The 21833-nt window shown below is 44.2% G+C and overlaps 1 protein-coding gene across 8 annotated transcripts in view; it reads left to right on the top strand.

The window, feature by feature from the left end:
* FOXP1 (forkhead box P1) overlaps positions 1-21833 on the top strand; it is a 571962-nt gene that overhangs the window by 64641 nt on the left and 485488 nt on the right. For all 8 annotated transcript variants that reach the window (XM_026501232.4, XM_026501233.4, XM_026501229.4 and 5 more), the window contains exon 2: positions 19771-19900. The gene's annotated coding sequence lies outside the window, so the exon portion shown is untranslated. The remainder of the gene's footprint in view (positions 1-19770; positions 19901-21833) is intronic.

Below are 21833 nucleotides of genomic sequence, written 5' to 3'. Positions count from 1 at the left end.
GCAGACAAAATAGTCACTAAGCATGGGAGACGCGGGGTATCCTGACTCCTTGTTCCTTCCTTGAAAAGACGAGCACTGTTTTTAGTGGTGGTGGTGGTTGTGGTGGTTTTTCTGGCAATTTTCCTTAGTAATCAGTCCCGGGGTCTCACTGCCCTAGCAGCAGAAATACTTGCCTGACGTTAAGTGAGCAGAGGGGAGCGAGGTGGCACTTAGCGGAAGCGCCGTTGGTGTTCCGTGTTTCATGCGGAGTGACTTGTTTCTCTCTGCTGTGGCCTCCCAGTGCAGAAGTCGCATTTTCTGCTGCACTCCTCTCCTTCCTCCTCCCTACACTTCTTTAATTTCACAATGGGAATTTGCAGTGATGTTAGATTGGCTCTGGCAACGGCATTTTGATGACCCCTGTCTCGGATCATTATAGTAACCAATAAAAGCTTGAAAGTGACTGTCACTCTGCGAGCATGATTCCAATGACTTGTGGCGAGCTCAGCTGTATAAATACGCAGGGTTTGGTTTTGGTTTTTTTTCTGTGTAAATTTTGATCAAAGGGAAATGCGTATACCATTTAGTTGAATGTTTCTTTTGATTTTAATCACGTCTGAGTGTAAAACAATAAGCAGAAATAAAATGGCGTTGGAAATGGGAGCTTAAGCTTTGGAAAGACTGGGCGTGTTGGTCTGCATGGAAGCTTTCCAGACCCTGGTGAGATGCGGAAGGTCAGGGATAGGTGGCAGGGGCACGAAGGTCGTGGTCGTGTCTTCAACCAAAAGGCAGGATCCCAGGCCTGATGTTACAAGAGGGTCTAGAGTCTCCAGCTTTTACCAAGCGGGATGATGCTTTGTTCTCAGATTCACAAACTGAACTTTTTGAGTTAAAAGAAAACTTCAGTGTATTTAGCATGGTTATCTTTATGCTGTTGAATTAAAATTTTGACTTCTAGAAAAAAATAGTAATTTTTACATTTTCTTTTGAAGTCGCCTGCTGTGGATCTAATTAATTTTTATTCAATTACAGTTTTGCATGGTTGAACTGTGTTTTTCTCGTCTTAGGGCTGGGCATCTTGTTGGCGAGTGGAATGGGGTAGCCCCCTCGTGGGAGCAGAGTGAGTGAAGTGAATTCAGGGGCTGTGTCTGTGCCCCAGGTGCGAGAGTGGAGCCCCTCGCCTGGGTGCCCTCCATGTGCAGGGCTTAGGGCCGTGGTCTCTCTGCCATGTCTTTGGTGAGTGTAGACATGTTTGTTTTTCTTTCTTGCATCTGGGAGGCAGAGACAACACACCCTGACCTTCAGGGAAGACTGTCTGCTTGGAGTATCTCCTCTGAAGTCCTTCCCCATCCAGTTGTTCATTCAGCAGATACTTAGTAAGTGCCTGTTTTGTGCCTGCCACTGTTCTAGGGATGCGGAATACATCAGTGGACGAAACAAATGCTCACCCCTTCGGGTGCTCGTATTCTGGAGAGAGACAGAGGATGGAGACAGAGAGACGTTAGAAGTACATCATGGAGCATGTTAGAAAGTGCATGCGGGGGAATAAGAAGCAGGGGTTCACAATAGGAGTGTGTTGTGTTGTACTTTTAAATTGTGTGGCCAGGTAGGTGGCTTTGAAGATGCTATTTGAGCAAAGACTTGAAAGGACATAAGGGAGTTAGTCCTGTAGAATATTGCAGGCAGAGGGAACCTTTGATGCAAAGGCCCTTTGGTGTACAGGGTATGCCCTGCAGGACTGGGGGACAGTCAGGAGGCTGATATGACTGGGGGAGTGAACCGGGAGGAGTCACCTGGGGGGCGGTGACTCTCGAGAGCTAACTGGGTCCTCCCTAGTAGCTCAGTGTGCTGGTGGTACTGGAGGTATTGACCCCCGACCAGATAGTAACAAGATCCTTGCTGCCGTGTTGAGAGTAGACTGTGGGTGGGGGTGAGGGTAAAGAGAGAAACAGGGAGAACTGTGAGGAAGGTTGTATAATCCAGGAGAGAGGCGCTGGTGGCCATGGCCAGGAAGTTGGTAGCAAAGGTAGGGAGCAGTGTTTGGATTTTAGATCTATTTTGAAGGCGGGTTCCACGGGCTTTCCTAACGGAATCGGTGCAGGATTTGAAAGATAGGAGACGAAACTGACTTAGAGATCATTGGCCTGAGCAAGGTTAGAAGGGTCATAGTTGCCATCAGTTGTGATGGGGAAGGATCAGTATGTGTATGAAGGCTCTTTCCAGAAAGACTGAGTTCTAGATGTGTGGCCTCTGGGGTATCCAGACATCCCAGAGGATGTGTCATAGAGACAGATAGGTAACCAAGACAGGAATTGAGGGAGAAAAATGTAAGTTGGGCTGGGAGCCTGGGGAAGCTGGGAATGCCTGGTAACTTCTGCGCACGCGGATTGTTTTCATGCCACCCTAAAACTCACCTACTGGTTCCTCAGGGATCCTCCTTTGCCCTGCTAATCCCGTGTGGTCCCTGTCACGGAGATGCTCAGTTTAGCTCTTGAAGGTGACGTTTTCTGGGGTTAGGGGTTAGCTCTTGAGCTTTTTAGGGCTGGGGGGCTGGTTGCACACACTTGGAGGAAGCCGTCAGAGTCCGAGAAAGCCTGAGATGAACGCAGACTTGGAGATTGTCTCTCTCACCCCTCACTGTGGGAGGAGATGAGGGTACCCGGATGTGGGGCAGAGTGGAAACTGGAATGCGACTTGGCTGACTCCCCGTCCCGTTCTCTTTCTGCTCTACTGAGCAGGGAGCAGCTCCTGTTTGAAGAGGCGTTCAGAAAATGGGTAATGTGGTGCTTTTGCCTGCTTCATCCATTTACCCATCTTTTATCACCCAGGAAAAGCTGGATTGCATTTTGGAAAGAAGACTGCTATTGCTTCTCTGTCTTAAATATGTGCTCCTTGAGTGTTTATCAACAGGGGCAAAGGAGACTCTCCACGAACACTGTATGAGGCTTTTGGTAACAAAGTAAACACCGAGGTAATAGTTGGGGGAGTTAAGGATTCATTTTCTGGTGGGGATTTCTTCCTCTCTGGGCCTCTGGTAGAGGCAGGATGTAGCTCTTTTGGCTTTCTGCTTTGCTTGTAGGGTGTGTCTTCTCTTGGTTCTTTTCTTGAGAGCGGGCCTAGACTGTGCTGTCCATCCTGAGCCAAGATAAGAGGCCACTTAGGGGCCAGGTATGTGAGTCTACCTTTAGCCAGGACCTATATCCTGTCTCTAAGGCACCACTGGGAGGCAATATAGCACAGTCTGAACTAGATTCAAATCCTGCTTCTTTACTTAATTAGTATGTGACCTTGAGCATATTACTGAACATCTCTGAGCCACAGTTGCCTTACTCGTAAAAGATACGTTCCTGCGTTGGAGATTTGTTGTGAGAAGCCAAATGAGAAAAATGTGTGTCAAGGGCCAGACACTGCACTTGGCACATAGTAAGTGTTGAATTAATGAAGCTATTATTATCACCATCATGGCTGGCATTTCCTCCGAGTCCTACCTGCGGCTTAGGCCAGTTTCGTTCAGATTAATTTAGATTCCAAAAAAGATGTGCTAATTGGATTATTACATTTTCATGCGTTTATATTTATATATACACGCAGAGCTTTGAAATCTACACATGTATATATTTATCCATTCAAGTCTCTCTTTTAAAAATCTGTAAGAATTATATTTTTGAGTCATTGAACCATGATGAAATTGTTTTTCAAAAAAAGCTTTGCTCTAAGTGATCATTATGTAGGCCATCAAGATGGAGAATATTGTACAAATGGAAGTTATAAGAAACAACCAGAAAGAAGCCTGATGTTAATGCAGGGCCACTAGTAGTACATATTTTTATAATCTGGGGATTTAAAAACATTGGCACTCGCCTGCATTGTTTAGGGCTGGACGGCACAGACAAGGCTGTTTTGGGGTTGGGGTAAATATTTTTTTGATTAGTGCTACAACTTGTAGACTTGTAATCACGAGTGACTTATCAGCAGCTTTTCAAAATCTGACATTCCACACGGAATGCCCCAGTGAAGGAAAGTTAGCACTCTGTGAATGCTTTTACAGTTGAATTCCACACACATGAATTATGACAAGTGAGGCGACTACTCTGTGGTTTGTTGTGTCTGGTCTGGTTCCTACTTTTAAAGTTGCAGTGGCGTTTGGTCATTTGAAGCTTATTTTCACAGTCTGGCCAAGCCAGCAGGGTCCCGGGGCTCTGTAGGAGACATAAACCGCCAGCCTTTAAGTTAGAATGCTCAGTAGATAAGCATTTCAAGACTGTATTGCATCATACAAAGGGACTTATGGGCTTATTTAATGTACACTATTTGACTTAATTTAGATATTTAATGGAAAGAAAAGCCTTTTATTATCACCGGAGGAAAGAACTGCCAAACATTGTGAGGCTCAGTTGAAATATTATAACGGATGAACAGGGTGCAAATATATTTCACGGCCTTACATAATGGGGTGTTTAATAATAGTTGTTTCTTTAAATTTAGCGCATGTACCTTAGATATTTGCACTCTGTAAATTGTATGCTGTGGTTCAAGAAACTCCCATTTTTGTGTGTGTGTTTTAAAAATTTGTTTTAATGAAGTATGTACTGATTTTTAAAAAATGAATTTCAACTGTGATTTATGTTTATTTCATGAGGCCAGATTGGGGAGTCCATGCCAGGAGTGAACAGTTTCCATCCTGTCTTTCGAGAAGCATAAGTGTGAGCAGTAGCTGGGTCTGCTGAACTGATGGGCCACAGCGCTCTGTGGAGCGGTTCGCTCGGCAGGCACTGGCCTGCTGTGTAGATCTGGCCGCCCCGAGGAGTAGGGTGGTGACCTATAACCCTGCGGAGAAGGCACGCAGGGGTGTCTGGGAGGGCACTCTGCCACATTGCTGCACCTGTATGCCTGTGTCTTCCACAGGAATTGTACCCACTCAGATCGCCGAGGCATGAGGTCAGCTGAGTGCCAATTTGATGTCCACTTCTGTCTTTCCAGGACGTGGGGAGCTGTTATGGGCTGAATTAGCACCCCCCCATTCATATGTTGACATCCTAACCCCCAGTATCTCAGAATGTGACCCTATCTGGAGATGGGGTGTTTATGGGGTTAAAGTAAAGTGAGATGATTAAGGTGGGCCGTAATCCCATATGAGTGGTGTCCGCAGAAAGAAAAAGACTAGGACACAGATGCACAAAGGAAGGCCTTGCGAAGACACAGGGAGAAGATGGCCATCTATAAGCTGAAGAGAGGCGCCTCAGAAGAAATCAGCCCTGCTGATGCCCTGATCTGAGACTTCCAGCCTCTAGAAGTAAGAGAAAACAGAGGTCTGTCCTTTAAACCACTGAATCTGTGATACTCGGTGATGGCAGCCTGAGTAGACTTAATTCCCAAGCCAATCAGAATCTACAGGAAGGTGTATGTCATTTGGAAAAGTCTTTTCCGTATAATAATTCAATGTTTAAATACGGAAAACAATGGTCAGAAAACCTTTACTGGGAAGAAAAGCCGTAAGACTGACCAGATTATCGGATGCCGAAGCCATAACACTGCGAACGTTTGTTGCCCTAGGCTGGTCACAGGGCAAGGGTCTGGGCATCATCTCTTTCAGTTCCTACCCCAATCCTATGAGGAAGGATTGTTATCACCACCTTTAAGGAAACTGAGGCAAGAAGACATCTGTGGGATTTCATAGTCAGCAGGGTAGGAGCTGGGGCTCAAAGCCAGATAGTCCTGCTCCAGGCCTTTCCACGTTGTTGTTTTGTCGGCTTTGGGAGATTGGGGGCCAAGGAGGGGTATTTGTCGGATCCATTATGATTATTAATTAAAAGATACTAGGGCACGCTACCCTAGGGCATGGTTTGGTCGCACCTCCAGAGAGAGGCGGTAAAGTGCATTGAGTGTGGTGAAGATATCACTAGTAATAATAATACTAATCAGGACTATTACAGGGTACTTGGTGTGTGTGAGTCCTGATTTCAGTAAGCCCTGTGCCTACTGCCTGTTTCTTCTTGAAGCAGCCTGGAGCCGTTTTCCCAGAGCTTTGGGGCCACACCCAGCGGATCTGACCCCAGCCCCTGAACCCCTCACCACTGCCTCCCCAGCAAGCCTGGTACCTGCCCAGCGTGGCATCTGTCACAAGGAAGGGCAAGGGGTTGGCTAACGTTTGGGTTTTGAAAACAGGAAACATTTTCTCCTTTTTTCCCCTTATTACAAAAGTGATTTATGAGAAATATAAAACATTTTAAAACCAATCCAAAGCAAAAATAAATAAAACTTATCTATAGTCCCATTTGCTAATGAGAATTACTGCTAGTGCTTTTCTGTCTGCCTTTGTAGTCTTTTTACTTGGAAATATATTCCCTGTGACTGTACATTTATTAATGTTTTCACGAGCAGCAACGTTAGTTAGAAAAAAGCAAGGACTTTGGAATAAGACTTGGGTTTAAATCATAGCATTCACTTACTAGCTACGTGACTTTGAACAAGTTATTTGATTTCTTTTTGTCCTAAAATGGGATAAACAGATAAACTTACTTCATTGGGGTTCACAGTAACCCAGCGTATGTAATGTACTCTTTTGTAGCAACTGGTGCACAATAAATATACAAACCATAACTTTAAAAAGAATCCGTTTCTGAAACAAGTCTTTGTTACTTAGCAACATATCATTCCACAAACATTTGGTGAGCAGGTATGACGGAGGGTCATGTTTCCTTCGATGCCCTTGTCTATTTTTACAACCCTTCTTAGTGTCTGCATAGTATTTCATCAGTATGAATCCCTATTGTGCTTAAGTTTCACTGGACATTTATCTTCCCCAGCTTTTTTGCGCCCTCGGCAATGCCGTGTTTCTTTGCAACCTCGTCACTGAATTTTCCCCAGCGATGACTGTTTCATTAGTATCAATTCCAAAGACCAGGGGATGGACAGGAATGGCATGGTTTTCAGGTTGTTGAAGCAAAACCAAATCATCCCCTTCGAAGGTTGTGATAGCTTACCCTGAACCCAGCTGTGCATGAGGGTGCCCGTTTCTGTTTCTTTTTTTTAAAATTCCCTGTGCTGTACTTTTCACCTCCTTGACTTATTTCTGTTTGTGAGTTTTTAATGTAATATTAGATTGATGGACACAAAAGAAGAATGGGCGTAATTATGCCTGTGGGTCACTGACTCGAATCTGGCATCATATAGGATGAGCAGCAGCTCTAAGAACTGAAAGAGGAGAGGCCGTTGGGCACTAGTGTTCAATTAATTGTGTGGTCCAAGCAAAGGTGAGAACAGCAGCTGTCACATATGGAACCCTCACCATGGGCCAAGTGTGGGTGCCAGCTTTCAACCTGCGTAATTTAATCTTGACAGCAGAGCTTTGGGGTGGGGACACCTGGCGAGTCTTTTTCGCTCCATTTTATAGATGTAGAAACAGAGGTTTAAGGAACTTATGTGATTTGTCCAAAATCACAAATTAGGTTACTCTGGCAGAGCTGGGAGTTGAACCCAGGTGCTCAGATTCTCAGGTTGCTGTTCTTGTCCGGGGGCATTAGAAATGGAGATGGACACAAGAGCCAGCATGGCAAACGTGGCAGCTGGCTGGTGTTGGGGGAAGGGCAGAGTCTCTGGAACCCCACAGCTTTTCTTGCTCTTTGGAATAGAAGGCGGGGCTTTGACAGACACAGGGAAGCGGGGACGGAGAGCCAGTGTGGAGAATGTGAATATTCAGATGGTACCTATTGGGCCATGGAAACTTGGGCTGGAGACCTGCCAAGCGATGTAATAACACCACTTACCCTGTTTTAAGGCTTATATTCATTATTCCACTTAATCCTCAAACCACCCCATGACGTAGGAACTGTCATTACCTCCAGTTTCCTGCTGAGGAAACTGAGGCCCGGAGAGCTTGAATAACTCGGTGCATGAGTGTCACAGCCAGAATTGGACCCCAGGCAGCCAGATTTTTGCTGCCGTGGGCCAAAGCAGATCAGGAGCTAGAACTCCATGGGCAGTTTGCAACCTGGGATGTATTTGTTGGAAGTGATTTCTCTCAGCTTTTGAACTTTGTAGCGATTATTGCCTGTAGAATTCTAGCAATTAATTATGTACTTGCCGTGACACAACTTTCATTTAAATCCTGTATTGTTACTTAACTTCTTATGCTGGGAAGATAACTGTGCCTGGATAGCCCTCCTCCCTACCTCCAAACATGTGTAGCACAGTTAAGCAGAGTGGGGCTCAGTGACTGTTGGAATTTCACTTGAGTAGTCTCATCCCATAGACTTCAGACAGGTGCCTTCTCTGGAAGGGGAGGGCTAGGGAAGAAAGGGTGGAGACAGTGAGTCAGAAGGAAACGAGAGAACAGACAGGAGACCGGGAGAGTGCTAGAAAGAGTCCCTTTTGCACGGGCAGTGGAAGGTCCAGATGGATACCTCGACGGCTCACCTAAACCCCTCTGCTCTCCATCTCCTTTCTCAGTGGGGGCATGCCACGCAGCTTCTAGAACTCACTTGGTCCATGCTCTCCTCCTTCCTTGGATTTGTTTGACTACAGGCAGGAAGTCAAGGGGCTTAGTGTGTAGGTAATCCCCATAGGATCCTAATCCTTGTATTCCGTTTGGGCTTTATCTCGGGAGCTGTGTCAGGTGTGCTCACGTTTCCCATTTGAGCTGGTGGAAGAGTGGTACTCTAGTATTGGGTGCCATTAGGGGAGGAGACGTGGCTTTGAGAGACACACGGCTCTGTCACTTACTCACTGTGACTTTGGGGAATGGATACAGCTTCTCTGAGCCTCAGTGTCCTCATCTGTAAGATGATAGCACTTCCGTGTGCCGCTTTTGTAAGGCTTATGAGAGATTGGGCACAGATGCTCAGTACAGAGCACTGGGTGCGCAGTCAGGGCTCCGTACGCGTTGGCTGGTCCTAGAACTGGGCGTCCTCAGGAGAATATCCAAGGGCCTCCCAGTCTGTCGAGCCACGAGGGTGGAAGGCCAGCGTGTTCCTTCTTTTCTTGTATTTATAACAGACATTTCACCACTTTGACGCTCTGACACTTTTCCTTGATGATTTGGTCCTAATCATCAGCTCTTCTGCTCTCCTGAGGCTTTTCCAAACCACGTCATACCACGCCCTGGAATGTGCACTTCTTTCTCAAAAGGAAATGTGGCCATCGGATGTTGGACAGCTCTGAGTCTGGTTGTTTTCTTCTTATATACTTACTGTCCTGATTAGTTGTGTGTGTGTGTGTGTGTGTGTGTGTGTGTGTGTTTCGAAACTGTGAGAATTGTCTGGAAGTTCTTCAGTCATTTCATTAGTCATTTAACTTTTTTGGTTTTTAAGATTGAAGACAAATTTCTTTGAGGCAGTGGGTCAGATGGACGTGGCTGGCTGGGTAACCGTATCCCCGCTGAGTCAGCCGTCTGCTCAGACAACTAAAAGCTGAAGTATGCTTGATGACTAGTCGCTGGCCAACGTCACATTAACTCAACATTTCATTTCTGCTCCCAAGTTGTGGGAACTTGGATGCCTTTGTGGGTTGTTCGAAAGCCGTCCAAGTATTGTATGGATTGGATTTTTGAAGCCTGGAGTTGTCAGTTATCCCCTGATGAGGTGTTTTCGATCTGAGACGGAGGCATAAAATTGCGACATGCTATCGTTCAAAAGGGAAGGATTCCCTGCCATTAATTTACAGGAAGGGAAACCCAGGCTCTGAGAAACTCACTGATTTGCAAAAGGTCTCCAGCAGTTGGGTGGCCAAGCTGGGACAAGTTTTGCTCTTCTTCCTAATTCATCAGGCAGAAGCCACCCTCCTGGGCCTTGTTGTCCTTCTGCTAAAACTACCTGAGAAGCTGTTTATTTTGATTGCCTGACCTGGATTGGAGAGATGATCTGAATGTCAGGGGTGGTCGTTGCCTCACCACGCCCTCCTGACCCTCTCCTCCTAACTGCCTGTCTGACGTATCCCTGAAGCACGTTATAACCTCGGGAGAGGTCTGTTCAGCGTGCGTGTTCTCTGTTGTCTCTGTTGTGTACGTCACACGTCCTGGATGCCATATGGGATCTCTGTGTGTTCTAACGTCATCCTCTCCCTACAGCACCATACGTGATGAAATAATCATGCTTGGTAAATGAGGATGTTTATCTTATTATGGTACCACAATCTTGACGGTTTTGTCATTGTTTTTTAACTTCTTTAACTTGGGCATGAATTTAGAAGACGATTTGAGGGTATGTGGGGGATATTATTTGTTTTAACAAAGAATTTGGCCTCTTTGTTTTTATTCCTTTAAGTAATTTGTAATTAACCTCAAAGGCCTGTGGTAAGATGGCTTTTGTTTCTAGTTGGAATATGGGGACATAGAATTCTCTAGAAGAGAGATTTGGCTCAACTGCAGTGGAACTTGATGTTTCATCCCAGAGTCACTATTGTAAACAGCACTTTAAAATCCTTCTTCAAGACCGTTGGTTTTCTCAAAAAATGTTTTCTTTTTTCTTCCCTTAACACTTGTTATTTTTTTCCCTTTTCCAATAATGGAAGACTTTTCCTCTTTATAGTTGAAACTGCTACCATTTTCTTAATTGTGAAGGAGGCAGAAGTCATCCCAGAGAACAAGTCTCAGAAGTATTGCAGTTGATCCTGTGACCTAGTTGGTTTCTTCATTCTTTGAAAAGTTGTTTTATGCCCCCCTCCCCAAATCAGTTATGTATGCTGATTATTTAACCTTAACTTTTCACAGGAAATATAGATCCTGTTAGCAAGACAAGCTCTGGTGTCCTCACGGGTAGCTTCCCATGGAAGGTTACCGCTGGGGAAACCGAGGCTGGAGTTCATGGCTTCCTCCTTACATGGGACCTGCCACTGTAGTTTTTTCTTGTTAGTAACATCATCCCTATGAATGTGACTTTTATTCTCATCCATTAGAGAGGCTTTGCTTACCCACAATGCATCCCAAGCTTTTGAACAGATACATGGGGATTGTGTCTCTGGTGAAGGTGAAATAATATAATTTGTTTATCACCTTGAGTTGTTTACCATGGATTGTCAAAAATATGTTTTGAATTTAAAAGTGTGAAAAACAAGGTGCTAGCTATCAAAAAAGCTCTCCCCTCAAAGTAAACATATTTATAGAGCAAGACTCAAAACAAAATACTTGATCGTGATAAGCCCAGCCAATGAAAAGAAAGTAAACATGTTTACCACAAAAGCCTTATAAAGAGCCCAGATGGCACCCAGCTCTCTGTTCACTTGACTGTTCTTCCAGGGAGCTACTGAGGCTCCCCTGGGCCTCAGGGACAGAGATGCCATTTGCCCTACCAGCAGAAGATGTACCTTGTACAAGCCCTGCCCACTTAGCTTAGCCTGACTTGCCAGTGGGAATAGAACATTAGTCTTTTGAGCCATTGAACTGAACCGTGAATGGAAGGTGTTGGTGAAATTGAACCTGTAGTTCCCATGGTTCTTAAATAGACTGGGTGTTACACCCTGTTACAGACTGGGTGCCAGCTAGGCTGATGGGGAATCTTCCTGGCTCCCTGAAAGGACCCCACCTTAACACCGCATGTCCCAACCTTCTGACACTGTAGTGTAGGCATTGAGGATATCAGACACCAATCACAGCCAGCTCCTGCTTCACCCTGCTTATTCTGGTGAAGGAACCAAATAGCTTGAATAAGAAGTTGGTGGAAAAGATAAGGGTATCCTGAGCAATGCAGGGCATTTTGGGTACTGAGTGCTATGGAGTGAGCCTTAGATAATGTAACAGAGAGGAACTTCGGAAAGGGGGTGTTGGATGGTGAGGAGTTTTAGACTTGAGGTGGTGGCGGCTTGCCTCAGTACAGTCCAGGCGTAAGTTTAGGAGAAATAACCCAGTGAAAGGTGGCTCAATGGGCGACTTTTAGTGAATTTCAGCATTGAAGTTCTTAGAGCAGTTTCTAAAGGATGGTGAGATCCAAGTTTTGGCCATGCCCTCAGGTATAGAGAAAGTGGTAGTGGTTCATTAGCACTTAATTAGCCCTTACTGAATATGGGCAAATAATATCCCAATTTTCAGGTATAACTGGCCCAGAGTTGCTGCTGGTAAGTGGCATAGCTAGGATGTGACATTCACAGTCTGTTCCACAACCCATGGTTTAAGCTACTGCACTGTACTGTTTCTCAAAGGGCTTGGAAGCTTTCGGGGTAAGGAAGTTAAGATAACCAGATGTGTATTCACTCATTCGAAAGTTGGTTGTTTTTTGTTTTTTGTTTTTTTTTTTTTTTAAGTGCCTTGTTTATATCAGGCCTTAGGTAAGCAGTGGCCAGGCTGTTAGAAAGACCATCTTCATGGCCACTGAGTTTTATAGAAGTGGCCACATTGGAAGGATCTAGACAGTAATTGTGAACCAGATACTAAAGTATCTGAAAAGATGTGGAAGACTGTCCTTGACACTTAGAATTAAAGGCCATATGGCTGGGCTGGGAACAATGGTTCCCTCTTATGTGGTCATCAGAAGAAGGGTTTTGGGGCGGCTGGGTGGCTCAGTTTGTTAAGTACCTAACTCCTGGTTTCAGCTCAGTTCATGATCTCAGGGTCGTGAGATCCAGCCTCGCATTGGGCTCCACACTAGGTGTGGAGCCTGCTTAAGATTCTCTCTGTCTCCCTCTGCACCCCCTCCTCCACTGGCATGCGTGCTTTCACATGCTCTCTCTCTCTCTCTAATTTAAAAAAAAAAAAAGGTTTTTGAAGGATGAAGGAATCATAGTGGAGAGGGACGATGGTTTTTTTCTTTGGAGATAAATGATGGGCAAAGTGGGCTGTTAGCAGAGCAATACCTTGGTTCTAAGAAAGGGAATTAGTTGCCTGAAGTCATGGGATGTTGAGTGGATGGCTTCTGGAAAAGAAGAAAAGGGCATCTTTAAGCAAAAAGGAAAGTTTCTAGATTTTTCATGATGTTGGTAATGGAGGGCGGTGGGAAGAGGTGAGCATTGGAGCCAAGGTGAAGGATGAGTGGAGTTTCTCCAGTACAGAAATGGGATTCTGGGGTTGCCAGAAGGTAACAGGATACTTGAGGTGCCTCTCATCCTTGAAGAGGGGGTTCCAGAAGTCACACATCTTCCATGGAAGGGTTCAGACATAAGCTAGGCTGCTTATTGGGGAGGACAGAAGGGACAGACAGAAGCCACAGGAAGACAATCCTTCAGGTTTTAAATGGATCGTTAAGATTTTTAGTGAAGAAAGAACAATAAACAAGCAAACACAGAAGGTTTCTGGCTGAGCCTCAGTGAACTAGAAAAGTAATTACATGGAAACCATATTCCCTATGCGTTCTAATTAATCTAATGGGTTTACTTAAAAACTTGTTTTTGAGCATAGATACCAACAAGTCCTCTGATGAGTTGAAACAAATCTTGCTAGTTAAATTTAAGCAAGAGAATAGTAGTTAGCTCCAGAGAATTTAATTAAAGTGAAGTCAGGGGGGCTCGCTGAAGCCAAGAATGCTGGGATAGTTGACCCATTTGGTTAAATCTGGTTGACCATTTTTGCTAGAACTTTAGAACTTAGCTCTTGTGACAGAAGCTTCTTTAGGGTACATTTGAGGTGATTATGATTTTAAAAACAGAAGTATTATTTGTTCTTATCTGAGCCTTATTAATTGAGGCAGATTGGCATTTTATTTGTGAGCTGACAACACACACCTTTTTTTTTTTTTTTTTTTCCAGCCGGTGTGCTTTTTGAACTGGGTTCAGCATTGTCAGAAAGTTATTCATGGGAGTTGATGATGGAGCCTGCTCCACCCACTTCTGTTCTCTTTCTATTTTGGTGCCATTTGCAACAAAAGAAACTAAGTTAATAAATTAGAGAAGGATTGAAGCTCTCACAAATGCTCTCCTTCCGATCAGGTTGTGTAACTGATGAGACAAAGTGGGCCCGCTCTTCCTGTAGCACGTGAGACCTGAAGGAACATCCGTGTGAACCTCCCAAGTTGGCCTTGGCCTTGGGGTCCCCGGGTCTTCTGACCCATCTGATAGAACTGCATTAAAAAGTTTATAAATACATACAATTATGGGCGTGTACATTCATATGTACATTTGTGTATGTGTGTACATTCATAGGTACATATATTTTTGTGTCCATGTGTCTATATTTATATACGTGCATGTTTATGTTACGTGGCTATTTAAAATTCCAGATTTAGCTTTCTAAAGCCGGGGGGGGGGGGGGTCCAGTGTTGAATTTGAGTTTTGTGTCAGGGTCCTTGTAGGGAAAAAAGTGGCTTTTACCTCTTCTGGGCCTGGAAGGGCTAGGGAAGGGCAGGTAGTGGTTACTGGAACATGGAGATTATATCTTTATGGAAAGGGCTGCCTGGCAGGAGCTGTGACCTTTCATAGAGGGACTCAGTCAACCTGCATTTCCCTGGAGGAAAGGAAGCCTGGCTGTAAATTCCCCATCTTCTCCGTCCTCCAAAGATGAGACCTGCATTGGTGGTAATCAGCTGGAAGCCAGAAGGCAAGTGTACCTGTTGATGTCGTCCACACAGGGCACTCAGCAGGGTGGGGGGATGTTGGGCAAAGGATCTGGAGAAGCCCATGGAAAACCATGCACTGCATTTTGTTCTGTGAACGTCTTTGGGCTCGACACCGCCATATTCACTCAGATAACCCATGGGAGAGGTCGGGGTGGCAAATCAGTCCCCAGGTCTTCAGGCTGGCCAGGAGGCATCGGACTTTGGAGCAGGGCTGCTCAAAGTGTGGTGCCGACACCAACAGCACCAGCTTCACTTGGGAGCTTTCTAGAAATTCTCAGGCCCTACCGTGGGCCTGCTGAATTAGGCACTCCTGTGGAAGGACCCAGCCCTCTGTGTTTTATTAGCCCTGCTGGGGATTCCAGTTGTTGTTCAAGAAGGGGAACGACTGCTGGATGTCTGGTGGTGCTAGATGGCCGGTAAACTACGACTGTTCACTGAGATGGCCAGTGTGAGCTTGCTTGGAAATGCCAGGCAGGAGCCTATTGTCTGTATCAACCCACTTCTTTGCACTCCCCAGACTTCCAGTCCTCCTTTTTTAGGATGTTTCTTAGGATTCCAGAGAAATGGAATAAGGCAGTACAGTTAGGCCACGGGTGCTAATACCTAATGCAGTTCATGCCTTTAATTTCCAAGTTGCCCTCAGCCATACAAGGAAGTACCAGGCCAGGCCCTAGACTTTTGGAGGTTGTTTTTGAAAAGCAGATGCAAATGCAGCCTGCGAGCTTGTTGTTTTCCCGGTGCCTGGCAGTGTTTGGTAAACAACTTGATTGCTAGGTCTTGGCCTCAGGGAACCACAGCTGCTCTCTCCAGCTCCCTGCAGACTTTTGTACCGAGCAAGGATTGCTTCAGGGAAAAATAAACAGGGGAGAACAAAACAAGTAAACATCACGGTTGTTTTGCGGCTGTCTCTACCTGTTTTCCTGGAGCTGTTTTGCAACCACAGGCCCTGGCTTTGGTTCCTCTATTTGAAGAAAAAAACAAAACGAGGCAGGACCCTGTGGCATCCCAGGCTGCTTTCTTCGCGGTTAGACTGTGGAGTGGCCAGGGGACCTGGGAAGTGTGGGTCACAGCGATTGCAAGCATATGTGCATTTTTAAATATGTAAATGGAAAGGGAGCCAGCTTCATTCTTTCTAATGACCCCCAGGATGGTAATCTGGTTTTCTCAATCTCTAAGAAAACAGATTGAATATGGCACAATTAATGTTTCAGCACTTCTAGGCTTTTCTCTAAAATAATTTAATGGGCTTTTAATTTATTACAGCTCCTGATTAGTAGGATTGAGGCAGGATTGCTACTGATCCCCGGGGCCAAGGTGCTCCTCTGGGGCTGCAGTGAAGGGGAAGACAACAGAGTCCTGCTGTGTGTCAGCTTTGACCTCCTGGAGCTGAGCCCTGGCTCCCTGAATTCTTGGCCCTAAGGAGGTGGAGAGCTTGGCAAGGACCCAGCTTCATCCGGATGACCTGGGGTATCTGGCTGAAATGCAGATTCCTGGGCCCTGACTCTCTGGACTGGACGTGGGGCGGGACTGTGCCGTTCAAGCCGGTGCCCCGGTGGCACAGTCAGGCTTGCCAAGCAAGGCCCTGGCGATCGAGAGTGCCCCCGTGTAAGTAAGTGAGCTGAGCTAGGGGGCATGTGATGTGTTGCCAGATTTTCAAGTTTAGTTTTATGTAAGAAATGTTATTTTTATTTTTGAGACATGCACGTCATTTTGGTGCATTTACTTTTCATTGACTCGTGAGTTCAGTATTTTGACTCCCCCTTGCTTCTTAAGTCAGAGAAAATCATTTACTTTTGGCTCGAAATACATCTTGCTGAATGTCCCTGTAGAGAGGTGATGAACTTATGTTTGTCTGAAAAGATCTTTATTTCATCCTCATTTTTGAAAGATTTTTTTTTTTTTTTCTGGGTATACAGTTCTAGGTAGACCGTTTTTGCCTCTGGGTGGTTTTCTGGGTAATTTATCTGGATATCTGTCTTCTCTTCTGTTTTTTTTTTTTTTTTTTTTTTTAATTTTTTAATTTTTTTTATTTTAGTGGCTGTATTTTTTTAATTTCTGGAGTTCAGAGTTTGGTTAGAGTTATAGAGCTTGTATCATATATGTATGGACTATAGTGTGTACGAGTGTGTAGAGTATACTGTATACATAGTATATAAAACTACAGTGTATATTTACATAGTATTTTGGTTAGACTTACAGAGCTCATATTTTATAGTATATAAATGTGTATATATATGTATTACATATATGTATGAATTATAGCATATGTGTATTTATATATTATGTATTTTATAGGATATATACTCCAAATACATATAAAAACTACAGTATGTAGTTTTATCAAGAGTCGGATGCCCAACCGACTGAGCCACCCAGCAGCCCCATGGTTTTTTATTCTCATATATGCCTACTAACTTTCATGCTTTTAGGAAATCAAGCAAGTCAGCATTAATGATCATCCCCTTAGAGCGTTGTTTGCCCAGCCTGTGTCTTAGCTGGAAACCTGCAGCTACTGCAGGCATGAATGAAAGGAACAGCTACCTGAACTCTCCCTCAGCCCTCCCTCCTCACTGCTGCTTCTGGGGGTGACTTGCCTTCTCCTCCCACCTCCAGGCCTCTGAATACAACGTTCTGCTTTTGTGAAATGCCTTTTCCACCACACCTTCCAGTTCCTTCTAAAACTTGCTCTGGATAATTCCTCTAGAAAGCCCTTATCCATTCAGATGCCTACTCTGTTTTTCTATGGTCGGTTGTACAACTTCTCTGTGCGTCTGAATCCCTCTAGAATCCCAGACTTCAGTAGTCGTCTGGCGTAGGGTTTGCAGGTTTGTTCTTTTCTTTTCTTCTTTTCTTTTTTCTTTTCTTTTCTTTTCTTCTCTTCTCTTCTCTTCTCTTCTCTTCTCTTCTCTTTTCTTTTCTCTTTCTCTTTCTTTTCATCCCCTTCCTTCCTTCCTTCCTTCCTTCCTTCCTTCCTTCCTTCCTTCCTTCCTTCCTTCCTTCTCATGGGTGGTGTTAAAGATTAGCTGCTATCTTTGAAAAATTACGAAATTTCACAAAATAGTCACCTAGATTACTGCCTTCATTCATACAATTGAAAGCTCTCGAAACCCTGGGCTTGTGTTCCCCTCTGGCAATGATTGGCTTGTGGAGGGCACTGGCTGCCCTCTTTAGCTGAGAGACTGCTGGTCTTTAGTCTGCGACCTTGCGCCTTGCTCCCTGTTCCTTACTACACCTGGCCTGGTTTGCTCACCTGCATCGTCTGCCTGGTCATTGTGGGACGCCTTAACTTTCCCTGTGTGAAGCAGGAAGCTCACGGTCAGAAAGGCTGAGTATCCTTTGCAAGACCTTGCAGCGAGCTTGAGTCAGAAGGGTGTCTAGTACAAGGTAGGCACTCAAAATGTTTGTGTTACTGTATTGACTGGAAAAATACAGAGTTAATGAGCGCCCACTTTGTAGAGTCAAGGGCCCTGCCACTGTGTGATCTTGGGCAAGTTCCTAAGACTCTGCTTCCGTTTTCTTATTTGCTTATTAAGGTTATAACAGTGTCTACCAGGAACTTTGTCGTAAGAATAGAAGTAAATGAAATAACTGTTGTAAAATACTTTAAACAATATCTAGCACATAGTGGGTTTTCAGTCACTAGCAATTATATTTTTGTAGGATGCTGAAGAGCGAATTCTTTTGATTGTTGAATCATTTGTTGATCCAGTAAATCTGTCTAGAGTGCCTGCTATGAGCCAGGCATTTTTCTGAAGTTCTGGAGTATAGTGATAAATCAAACAGAGAAGTTCCCTTATCTTCCGGAGCTTAGATTCAAGTGGGGAAGACCAGTGAATAAACGAGAAAAAAAGTTTATAGATTACAACAAAAGCTCTGGAGAAAGCAAATAGGATGATATCACTGAGAGTCACTGGGGATCTAGCCTAAGTGGGTAGGCAGGACAGCCTTCTTGAAGTGGCCTTTGCCCCTAAGACCCAGTGATGAGAAAGAGCCATTTGTGTAAGGAGTAGGCTCAGGGCACTCCAGGTAGTGGGAAAAGGCACGCGCTCCAGCCCTGAGACAGAAAAACACAGCTTGCTCAAAGTGGAAGGAAGACCGCTGTCTCTGCGTTGTAGCTGGGGATTGGGTTGGTGGCTGGAGGTGGCAGAGAAGTAGAAAGTGACCGCTTTCCAGGGCCTTGTAGGCCACAGAGAGAAGTTTGGTTTTGATCCTAAAGTTGGGCAACAACCTCAGCCCATTTCCTTTTTCTGTGTGACTCCAAGTTGTGCTTATACGGACACAAGTTTGAGAAACACTCACGTGCGATACATTTGGGCAGATGGCCATAACAGTTGGAGCTGTCCTCTGTGGAGAGAAATGGAAGCTTTCCATGGGCACCCAGGGGATGCTGTCAGCCACCGAGGGGTGTGGCTCACCAAGGTTGGGCACTAGTGCCAGGGTGAGAATTCTTCTATGCATGTGCAAAACCCTCTGCCTGTAGCACACCTTCAGTGTGGATGGCAGATCGACGTAAGAATGGTACGTGATAAAAATCTTTTTAATCAGGAATCTTAAAGGAGAAGTTGATAGTTGAGCTCATTTGGAATAAGTATACTTTATCGAAAAAACGCAACAAAGCAAAGCGGTGGAAGGGACTTAGGGAACATCAGTTACTGCCCTGACCTCGTTCATGAAGTAGCCAGAATCCTGAGATATTATACAGCTTTCCTGGGTCCACACCGCTGGTGACAGTATCAGGTCCAGAATTCAAGCTTCTCCACTCTGACACCTGCACATTACACAGTATGGTCCCTCTTGATGGACATAAGTCCCTGAGTCTTGCTCCTTAAGTAACTCGTAGACATTTTTAGAATTATTTTGGAGGAGAAATGAGGTTCGTTATTTAAAGATAATTTTAAATTAGTATTATTTAAATTTTCATGTTTTTCATTCTCTGGAAAAGATAATTGCTTAATAGGAAATGGTATCCTTATCCATCTAATATTTGAGTTAAAACACCTTCTCGTGACCTGAGCCCTCTGTAATGGAGCCTGATATTTTTTTAATGCCAAAATAAGTAAAATACTTTGCACAAAATCTGCAATAAACAACAAACTTTGGTGCATGTGTTGAAGTCATCGGTAAACGTATCTTTCAAAACCGTATTTCCGGTTCATGTTTTACAGGATCACATTTGATATATTGACATACCCTCATTGTAAAGGTGTTTTCCCCTACCTCTAGATTCGATGTCTGCCTTGCTGTTTTCAAGTTTAAGGAAGTGGTGGTTTTAGAAGCTACATCTTAGTTATGTGTAAAAAATATTTTTGTATTGCAGTGTCCCAGGACCTTTTGCTGACAATTCCAGTTTCCAAAAGAAACATTTGGGCGATGGTGAGGGCTTCGACCCCTTCTCTGATTTGCTGTCAACCATGAACGGGTGGATGTGATGATTGCTGGCCAGAAGGGTAAGTGAATGTTTATGAGTATTTGTCTGAAAATTCACAAGACAAAAACGTGGCTGCAGGGGTCACACACAGTGCAGGAAACCGATAGAAGTCCCAAGATCATCAGAACAATTGCACACTGAGGGTGAGATTCTCATCTTGAAAGAAGAAAGCAACTCTGCTATTGTTTTCTGCTGTAACCCTCTCAAATAACTCTTGCAATGACCTGAGGATTTATAAAAGGCACCATAGGACACAAAGGAGAACGTTTTTTTGTTTGCGTGGTTTTTTTAATTCATACAGTGAAGGGTGGGCTATCTAAGTTATGAGCCACGTGCATAACTGAAAGAATAATTGCTTTTTTGGTCCCCGTAATCACTCAGCAAACAATAAACCAGCATGGACTAAAAGTATAATGATCTCATCTTGAGTTTCAGAGGGCACTGAGCTCTAATTTGTTCACGAGGTAGGTCTCATCCCCAGCTTTCCACAGGATGAGGGCTCTTGAGGAAACTACTGTGGATTCTCAAAGATTTTCAGAAAGACTTACAAGCATTTTACTCAATCATTGTTCACCTCACCACGTTATTCATTATAATTGTTAGGGGAGGTCAGAAGGAGCATGATGACCCTTTTCTTATATGCGTGTTCTGTATTTGATGGCATCTGCCATGTTCCTCAGCAATCAGCCACTCTCGTACAGTAACAAATGAGCAATTGTGACTTACCTTTGTCAGAGAAAATAATTGGTTGAGGCCAGGTGTTCTGGATCAAAAGTCTGACATCATTCAGTGGTAGCTTTGTCTAGGGTGAGGTCACCTTTATGGGGAGCCGTTTCGTTTCAGATTTTGTATTTAGCGACAATGATAAGAGAACCATTGGCATAAACCCCATCTTGTTTGTCTTAGTATAATTGTATTTGAAACAGATTCTTTTTAATGGAGAGAAGGGTAGGGAAGGAGAAAGAGCATTATATTGGTATTGGGAGGCCTAATAATTACCTGACATGGGACAGGTTAGTCTCTGTTGTGATTTCCTGTATTTAAAAGAAAGCAGGTAGGGTAGAGTATCCTATTTGTCAGTGCTGACAAGGCCCTAGAAGCTGTCAGTTTAAATGCCCTCATTTAATGGATGGAGCAGCGGAAGCCCATAGAGTCTAATTGAGATGTCTAAGTCCTTGGCCTGGTTGGAACTGGAGCCTACTTCTTTTGTCCTTAGTGATCTTTTTCCTAGTTTATCTCAGTTATAGAGGTTGAGACATCCAGCCCATGCAGTTGAGTAAAACTTCTTTGATAAGTGTCTTCTGAAGACATTGTTACGTGTTTAGGTATTGGGATGGATTTGAAAAGATTTTATTTTATTTATTTATTTTTTAAAGTAGGCTCCACGCTGGGCTCCAGTGTGGGGCAACTCAGAACCATGAGATCAAGACCTGAGCTGAGATCAAGAGTTGGATGCTTAACCAACTGAGCCATGCAGGTGCCCCAAAGATTTTATAGTTAGAGACCAATCTGACCTTCCCATTTCATAGATTAAAAAAAAAAAAAAAAAAAAGGAGCCCAGTGAAGCAATTAAAACAGTTATTATTGACTAGATGATCTTCAAAGAGCCTATGAGTTCTAAAATTCACTTTCACTTGGGCTATTTTGTTATTGCATTCTGCTGAAGCTTCAGATAGAGGAAAATCAAAGTCTTCTATCTTCCTGATATTATTCCTTCTCTAAGTGGCAAGAAATAAGGCAAATAGTAAATAGTGACATATGAGACAAGGATGTCCACAGTGAAAAGAAACGGTTGACGGAGTCATGGAATTTAGCTGATAAGGATCCTCCATCTTCTTCCTTGGGTGGTCTTGGTAAGTCCTTTGATTTCTCACCTTTGAAGTTCCTCTGAGGGTCTTCCAGTGCTATATAGCTATGATAGACTTTTGTGGATGGTCTGTAGATCAGTGAGC

Source organism: Ursus arctos, unplaced genomic scaffold (assembly GCF_023065955.2).
Source record: "Ursus arctos isolate Adak ecotype North America unplaced genomic scaffold, UrsArc2.0 scaffold_14, whole genome shotgun sequence".
NCBI classification, from domain to species: Eukaryota; Metazoa; Chordata; class Mammalia; order Carnivora; family Ursidae; genus Ursus; species Ursus arctos.
The sequence above is the reverse complement of the archived record's forward strand: the minus strand, read 5'-3'. Positions and strand labels throughout refer to the sequence as shown.